Source organism: Eriocheir sinensis, chromosome 40, assembly GCF_024679095.1.
Source record: "Eriocheir sinensis breed Jianghai 21 chromosome 40, ASM2467909v1, whole genome shotgun sequence".
Taxonomy (NCBI): Eukaryota; Metazoa; Arthropoda; class Malacostraca; order Decapoda; family Varunidae; genus Eriocheir; species Eriocheir sinensis.
In genome coordinates this window covers 13,206,883-13,215,780 of record NC_066548.1, presented here as the reverse complement: position 1 = coordinate 13,215,780, position 8,898 = coordinate 13,206,883, and the positions used below count along the sequence as shown (strand labels likewise).

Genomic DNA, 8,898 nt, shown 5'->3' with positions numbered 1-8,898 from the left:
CTGAACTTGCTAACTGCATGCCTCCCCCCCTCCCCGCCCCCCTTGCACGACTTCTTCTCATGCTCATCCCTATACTGTCCAAACCCCTTATGCAAGTTAACCAGCATCTTCACTCTTTCATCCCTCACGCTGGTAAACTCTGGAACAATCTTCCTTCATCTGTATTTCCTCCTGCCTCGACTTGAACTCTTTCAAGAGGAGGGTATCAGGACACCTCTCCCCCGAACTGACTTATCTTTCGCCACCTCTTTGGATTCTTTTTAGGAGCAGCGAGTGGCTTTTTTTTTATTAATGTTTACTTTTTGTGCCCTTGAGCTGTCTCCTTTGCTGTAAAAAAAAAAAAAAAAAAAAAAAAACAGGTGTCCAGCACCGGATTAAAATGTTCTATGTCACTCACTGGACTGTGCACTTAATAAAATAAACCAAACTGATTAAGTATATAATAAGATTATATGATGTTGACATTGAAAACTTCAATGCAAACTCCCTGACAACAGTAAGACTGGTATACCTCCATGAAAAGTAAAGTCTTAATGAAGACATGCTCCACCAATATATCACATTTCATCGTACGTATTTGTCTTACAAATGTATTAGTTTATGCTTCTTGTTTTCTCAGTACAGAACTTCATTCTTCATGATAGGAAACTGTATGCTATACATTGCCAAATGCACCATATTAGTTAACCCCCTTTGACCACAAAAGTTTTTCTCGAGAGATTCCCCTCGAATGCAAAAGTCAACGGGAAATGAACTTTGAAACTGAGAAAATGTCATAAAAGATGTTTTATAGAAAATTTTCTGGCGCACCCTGCTGTGAATCCGTTTCTTTCTAAGTTGTTGCAATTGGCTGGAATTCCATGATTCCCCCAAAATTCCAACTTTTTACTGGTACAACGTACAGAAATTTTTTTTGAAGAAAACTTGCACATTTTATCACAATGGAGTCTGTAAAATATAGTTTATAATCTTTTACCTGGAAATTTACTGCCTACAGAGAGCCAAAGTTGCAGTGAAACTTGAAAAATTATTTGTATTTTTTTTTTCATTCTGGAATGAATCTCATCGAATAAAAGTTGCAGGAAAGCATCCTTATAACTCTACTGTGAAATCAGATTTTTATTTGGACTATCCGTTTGGCTGGAATTCCATGATTCCAAAAAATTCCAACTTTTTACTGGTGCGATGTAAAGGAAAATTTATTGAAGAAAAGTTATTCATTTTATCACGATGGAGTCTGAAAATTAAAGTTTATAATCTTTTACCCAGAAACTTACTGCCTAAAGAGAGCCAAAGTTGCAGTGAAACTCGAAAAAATAATTTGGTTGGTTAGGTTGGTCTGAAGTGGGCCGTCTACTTCTCATTACCTCTATATAACTTAAAGCCGGCACACCTCAGCTGATCCACTTCAGACCAACCTGTTCTGAAATTATGTTGCAAATTTATTGTACGAAACACACATGTAAGGCCAGTATCACACCCTCCGACTCGCCTAAGTAGTTACCAGGGTGTTCCTCCCAAGAAAGTATCCCAATACCCCCTCCCAAACTATGGAACTCAATACCTCAACACATAAAACTCCTTCCAAACCTAACTTCCTTTAAAAATTATTTAAAAAAATATATACTATCCGTACAATAAAAGCTGCATATATCTCTTATTCAATGTCATTATGTGTTATGTATGTATATAATGCATTATGTTACTATTAATCATTATTACCATTATTATTTTTATTATTATTATTATTGTTATTATTATTAATATTATTATTGCTATTATCATTACTTTTACTATTATTATAACTATTACTATTATTTTCAACTGTTATGTACCATTATTATTATAACTATTATTTTCACTTATTATTATTATTATTATTATTACAACTGCTGTGTATCATCATCATCATTATAATAATGATAGGTATTATCATTATTATTATTATTATTATTATTATTATTATTATATTGTTACTGTTTTTTCATATATAAATGGTATTATTATCATGATGTTATTAGAGAAGAATATAAACAGAGGTGATATATTATCATTATTATTATTATTATTATTATTATTATTATTATTATTATTATTATTATTATTATCATCAGTATTATTATCATCATATCATTATTATTTCATTATTATTATCATTATTGTCTTTTTACTAGTAATACTAGTATTGTTAGATTATTATTTTGAATACTTAGTATATTGTTACTTGGGTCAGAAATTTAGTAGACTATACATGTCCAGAAAAAAACTTAAAAATACATACCAATTGTTGCCCCAAAAGCTCTAGCTTCCTATGGGCTACTTGCACAACTAATATATGTTATATCAAACAATGTATATACAAATTGCAAGTATAATAAAATGTTTCAAAATGTTTTCCAGATGGGCCCAACAGGAACGAGTACCAGGATACTTATGTTAAGTAGGGATTTCAGAACAGGTTGGTCAACATTATTAAGGGGTTAATATTCTTAGTTATTATCTTGGTAATTATCCAGAACTACACCCCTCATTCAAGTGATTGACACTATTTGATTTCTGATAGATTTTAATGTGCTAATCATCCCCCTGGAAACCCTTTCCATCAGAAATTACTATTTTCTGAGGTATTAATAACTAATTAAGCTTTGACATGTTACTTTTTGAGCAGTAGTACTTCACTATTATAGTGGCAATAGGCTACTATTACTAGTAGCAATAGTAAGATCAAGCAGGGGGCATAACAGATCCTATAGTTGTGCATGGCTCTAGTGCTCATTCCCTATGTTACATTGACCCTTGAGCTGTAGGTGAGAACCCATTATTTGGGGCACATGGTAAGTGCAACATCCAGGTTACCACAGTCTAGTTTCCTCGAAGTTTCCCCAGGTACCCATTTATCGACTAGCCTAAAAAAGGAAGATGGACAGCTGGGGGCGCTGCATGCTGACTCCCCAAGATGGGATTTGAACCCAAGTATACCAATTCATAGCTAGGCATGCTAACCACTTCACAACAGAGGTAAGAAGTTACTATCCATTAGGTTAAAGTGGGAATGTTAGTTTAAGAGATATTTACCATGAGTGTAGATGCAGGAACAAGAGGACACAGTAAAAAGTTGTACAAGAGCAGGTCAAGGTTGGACAAGAGGAAATATGCTTTCTGTAACAGAGTGGTAAATACTTGGAATAGTCTGCCGGAAGAAGTGGTGAATGCAGAGTCTGTTATAAGTTTTGAAAAGAAACTGGATAAAATATGGAAAGGACAAAGTATAAAATACGATTACAGAGCAAGTATTGAAGCTGGCCAGCGCGTCCGGCACCCAGACCAGGATATAGTAAGTTTGGAACTGGAGTCACAGGCTTGAAGGGGCCTCTTCCAGAAGTCATCTGTGAGTATCTGTGAGTATCTGTGAGTATGGCATGATAGAGGGCAGGTTTGATGGGGTGGCCTCTACCTTCATATTTCCATCCAAGACCACAGTTGTGAACCTGTGAACTTAAATGTTAGGTTTGTCAATTTTCTTTACACATTAATAAAAAGATCAAGTAATCATTTCAGAAATGTCTTTAACCCCTTCACTCCGGCGACGCCGACGTCAGTGTCCGACGGCGTCACCGTACGGAAAGGGTTAGTCCTCTTCTAAACCTCTTAATCCTCTTCCATTTCCTCTTAATCCTCTTCTAAACCTCTTAAGAGGAAATGGAAGAGGATTAAGAGGAATTTAGAGGAGGATTGAGAGGTTTAGAAGAGGATTAATCCTCTTCCATTTCCTCTTGACCCTTTCCATACTGTGATGCCGACATCTGCGTCACGGATGGAAAGGGTTAACCTCTCATTTTGTTGATGTAACATAGATTGGGATGTCAAATGCACAGTATGTCTGGGTACTGATTTGAATAATTTGCCTAACTACTTTTCCATTTCTTTTCAGATGTTTCTGGAGATGGCGCTAGTGACAGTTGCTGAATTCCCAACACTGATCAAAACAGTTGATATGGTGGGTTTCAGCAGCTGAAAGCAGTGGGTTGAAGTGTAGGAAAAAAATATATCTCAGAAATTTGCAGTTTGCAAAAGAATGTTTATAAAGTGTTTATTAGCATGTTACAATCTATCAGAAAAAGTGTCAACCACTGGAATGAGTTGGTCATAATTCTGGATATTCCACATTCTAATTTATTAAGTTTTAATCATTTTTGACTCCCGTTAAGAGGGATATATTTTGGTATTAAGAGGTGACAGTGCTTGGAAACATATTAACCATTATCTGAATGATAACAACAAAATGCGATTAAATCAATGGTACTTGGCAACGGAAACGCGCTCCAAACACCCAATTACCTGTCTTCCCTTGCAAGCAGTCTAGTAAAGTGTGCAATGCAAGACAAAGCTGCGGCTGTTCTGTCCTGTGTGTTCCTGCAGGCAGCGGGGCTGGGCCAGGGCGGCAGCACGGACAAGGACACGGACACAGGCACTGGGTGTCAGCTGGCACCTTCCTGCCCTGCACACAGCCAACAGTAAGGTGATGGGCGGCACACTACACCGGTTTCTTTGGTGGTGGAAACGAATAGGACAAATTGAATTTTAGAGCTTTAAACATGCAGTTTCATTCAACAAAACTTTCTTTCAATCCATCCACAGCTACAGTGACACAACGAAACGCCCACCTCCCGCTCCCCAGCTGGCCAGGCGTCGTCTGCTGCGGCGGCTCGGAGGTATGCGTCAGCCCCTGCCACGGACCTACAATACTTGATGGGAAGAACGGCATTTCCAATTTACCTTCAACGAATTGCTCATATGCATCTTAGTAGCTATGTCTACTTCATTTAATGACATGGAGAATGTAAGGTATCGCCTCCATATAGGAAATACAACTTTCCCGCAGAGACGCAAAAGGGGGGAGGGCTTGGATTGATCTACCCTCAAAATCCTTTCAGTACCCTCTTAACTCATCCATTAATTGAGAAACAAATTATCATTCTCTTCTTTTACACACTCATCTCCCCAATGCTTCAAGGAAGACTCCGGCCGCCCTAGGCCTTCTCAATGAATAAATAAATAAATAAAATTATGAAACAGCGGTACAAGATTTTATTTTAGGAGACTTCAGGAGAGACTACGTTGGTACAAAAGTAAACAGATCGTGCCAAAAACAAGACAGTACTTTGACTCCCAAAATCACCTGACTCACCTCTTGACTCAACAACATTGTTTTTGGGGAACCTAACCCATACATATAGCTAATGGGACTTCCCTGGAGACTATGAAACGCCAGGATTTACTCTTTACTACACTCCCACACGACCACTGGGTGTAACGACACACGAGAAATTAATCCAGACAAGGAAAGGTTTTGATGGCGCCGGGGATCGAACCCGCGAACAGCGAGACGGGAGAGCCACTCCTTAACCAGTCGGCCAAAGAGGTACCCCACTCGCAGAGTGAGTTATGGGAGGCTCTCCCATCAGGCAAGTCGCTGCACTACAACTATAATAGTTCCTCAGTGCTACCTCACATCCAAAAACATGCTTAATTTTGATGATCATTATTCTAACTTTTTTTTTTTTTATTAGAGCAGAGGAAACAGTTCAAGGGCAAAAAAAAGGAAAAAATAATGAAAAAAAAGTCCGCTACTTACTGCTCCTACAAAAGAGTCCAGCGAAGTGGCCGAAAGATCGGTCAATTTCGGGAGGAGAGGTGTCCTGTTACCCTCCTCTTGAAAGAGTTCAAGTCATAGGCAGGAGGAACTACAGATGAAGGAAGATTGTTTCAGAGTTTACCAGCGTGAGGGATGAAAGAGTGAAAATGCTGGTTAACTCGCGTGTAAGGGATTTGGACAGTAAAGGGATGAGCTTGAGTAGAAAGTCGTGTGGGGCGAGGCCGAGGGAGGGGGGAAGGCATGCAGTTAGGAAGTTCAGAAGAGCAGTCAGCGTGAAAATATCGATAAAAGATGGAAAGAAAGGCAACATGGCAGCGGAATTTAAGAGGTAGAAGACTATCAGTAAGACGAAAAGAGCTGATGAGATGAAGAGCCATAGACTCCACTCTGTCCAAGAGAGCTGTGTGAGTGGAGGCCCCCCACATGTGAGATGCATTGCCGGCGCCGGGGATTGGACCTGCAACCAGCGAGACGGGAGAGCCACTCCTTTACCAGTCGGCCAAAGAGGTACCCCGCTCGCTGAGTGGGTTATGGGAACCTTGCCCATCGGGCCTAGTCACCGCACTACACACGTACTTCCAGCAGGAAGGAAAGGTAGATGTTGATAGGCAGAGGTGAAAGTGTTTGACCAGGCAGGGTGTCAGCACGGAGGCACAGTTTTTAAGGACAATAGAAGGCACTCCATCGGGTCCATAAACCTTCTGAGAGTTGAGGCCAGAGAGGGCATAGAAAACATAATTCTGAAGAATCTTAATAATAGGCATAAAGGAGTCGAAGAGTTCAGCCTTAGAGATAGATGAGACGGTGGTGCTGCTGTCAGAGTTAAGGAGAGGAGGGAAAGAAGAAGTGAAGTTGGAGGAGATATTTTTGGCTAGGTGCCAGAAGTCTCTGGAAAAATTAGAGAAAGCTAAGTTTTGACATTTGCTATGGATAAAAGAGTTTTTGGTAAGTCGAAGAATAGATTTGGCACGATTCCGGGTGGAAATGTAAAGATTATGGTCAGTGGGAGTTCTAAGGCTCTGGTACCTTTTGTGAGCTGCCTCTATCTTTGAGAGCACAAGAACAAGCGTGATTAAACCAAGGCTTTAGCATGAGGAGTAGAGAAAGTACGTGGAATGTATGCCTCCATTCCAGAGACAATCATCTCTGTGATGCGCTGGGCACACACAGAGGGGTCTCTCTCCTGGAAGCAGTAATCATTCCATGGGAAATCAGAAACGTACATCCTCAGGTCATCCCACCGAGCTGAATAAAATGCCAGAAGCAGCCTCTTCGGTGGGTCCAAAGGATGTACAGGAGCGATAGGACAGGATACAGAAATAAGGTTGTGATCGAAGGAGCCCAACAGAGAGAACAGTTTGACAAAAAAGAAGGGTTAGAGGTAAGGAAGAGGTCTAGCATGCTGGGCCTGTCTTCAAGACGGTTGGGAATACGTGTAGGGTGCTGAACCAACTGCTCTAGATCGTTGAGGAGAGTAAAGTTGTAGGCTTGTTCACCAGGCTGGTCAGTGAAAGAGGATGAAAGCCAAAGTTGGTGAACATTGAAATCTCCTAGGATGGAAATTTCAGTGAAGGGAGAGTGGATCAAGATGTATTCCACTGTAGAGTTCAAATAGTCAAAGAATTTTACATAGTTAATAGAGTTAGGTGAGAGATAAACTGCACATATGTATTTAGTAATAGAATGACAATGAAATCTTAGCCAGATGGTGGAAAATTCAGAAGAGTCAAGGTCGTGGGCATGAGAGCAAGTGATGTCGTTGCGTATGTAGACACAACATCCAGCTTTGGATTGAAATTTAGGATAGAGATAGTAGTAGGAGGGAACAGAGTTACAGAGTGGAGATTGCTGTCAGTAGCCTCATAAACCTGTGTTTCGGTGAGGAAGAGAAGGTGAGGTTTAGAGGAGGAGAGATGGTGTTCCACAGAATGAAAATTAGAACGAAGACTGCGAATGTTGCAGAAATTGATAAGAAAGAGGTTCGAGTGAAACAGATGTTAAAAGGGTAAATACAAGAACAAAATTTTTTTAAGAAATATCTTTATTACTCTGAGGCATTTTATAGCATTTGCATTAGGTAATTCACCATATACATATAGATGTGCCAGAAAAGTAGGGGAGAGCAGTGATGATTCGGCCACTTAAAAAAAAAAATAGTAAAAAAAGTTGTAGTGTTATTTTTTTGATCTCAAACTGTTCCTTCATCGTTTGGCTCTTTAGGTTGTTAATATCACACCCGTAGCTATTTCCAGTTTTCAGATGTAGGTGATGAAACACAAATTTCTAAATCGTCCGAACCATCCCCACCCGTGGGGATGGTTCGGCCAGGGATGTAGGATGGTACGGACACTCGTATTACTCGGCATAATATTAATATAACTTAAGTTTGATTGGCTAATAAACAAGAATATATCTATTACAAGACATTTGTATAAGCACAAAAGTATCCTCTAAATATTTCTAGGAAAAAATAAATAAAAAAGAGAAGTATAAAAAATATCTCAAGAATTTTGGAATTATGGCTTCCTTCTTTTCTCACAAGCATAACATCTGAATATAAATCAACCAAATTAACCTTTTTATAACTGTTGCAACACCTGTAGTGTTTAAATTGGTATATAATTAATAAAAATCATGAAAAAATCAACTGTCTGAATCATCACGACTCTATAAAAATAAATGGGTGGTCACACTCCACTTCTAGCACGAGAGCTGGGTGATCGTGTTACGGCAAATTACCTTCGCCATGCATCACTGCTTCACCGTAATAATGTATATTTTGCTACTTGCCATATTCTTGAAGTGAGAGACTACGATACACCCTGAAAATATTTTAAGATGCAAAAAAACATAAAATCTGACTTGCATCGAAAAGAACAGCTGTGAGGGCGTGGTTGTCCCGTGTGGGCCAAGGTAACAAAGTTTTGCACATTCACACAAAATTTAGTGGCACTCAGTCCCATACGTTTTACAATAAATGCGATGTCCGGACCATCCCAGTGTCCGAATTATCACCGCTCTACCCTACTATTTTTTTCCAAAAGAAGAAACAGAAATGGAATTCATCAATGATTAATCATTATTATCAACGGATCCATTCAAAGCATTCATTTAGTTTTACAGAGTTAGTGCACTCTTTAAAACTAAATAGTGAACAACTAGTAGAACTAAGTGAAGTTCCTGCACTGACCAAGTTACATAAAGGCATGATAATATGATAATGTGGAATTAATAAGGTTAAA

At 39.1% G+C, this 8,898-nt stretch overlaps 1 protein-coding gene and 1 long non-coding RNA gene across 3 annotated transcripts in view; one reads left to right on the top strand and one right to left on the bottom strand.

The window, feature by feature from the left end:
* The window catches only part of LOC127009374 (cytosolic purine 5'-nucleotidase-like), a 51,872-nt gene extending 47,391 nt beyond the window's left edge, over positions 1-4,481 (bottom strand). The window contains exon 1 of the mRNA XM_050882394.1: positions 4,339-4,481. The gene's annotated coding sequence lies outside the window, so the exon portion shown is untranslated. The remainder of the gene's footprint in view (positions 1-4,338) is intronic.
* LOC127009378 (uncharacterized) overlaps positions 1-5,078 on the top strand; it is an 8,793-nt gene extending 3,715 nt beyond the window's left edge. Inside the window, exons 2-4 of one of the 2 annotated variants that reach the window (XR_007761902.1) lie at positions 2,878-3,018; positions 3,932-3,997; positions 4,359-5,078. This is a non-coding gene — a long non-coding RNA (uncharacterized LOC127009378). The remainder of the gene's footprint in view (positions 1-2,877; positions 3,019-3,931; positions 3,998-4,358) is intronic. The other variant, XR_007761903.1, reaches the window with a different exon arrangement.
* The last annotated feature ends 3,820 nt before the right edge of the window (positions 5,079-8,898 follow it).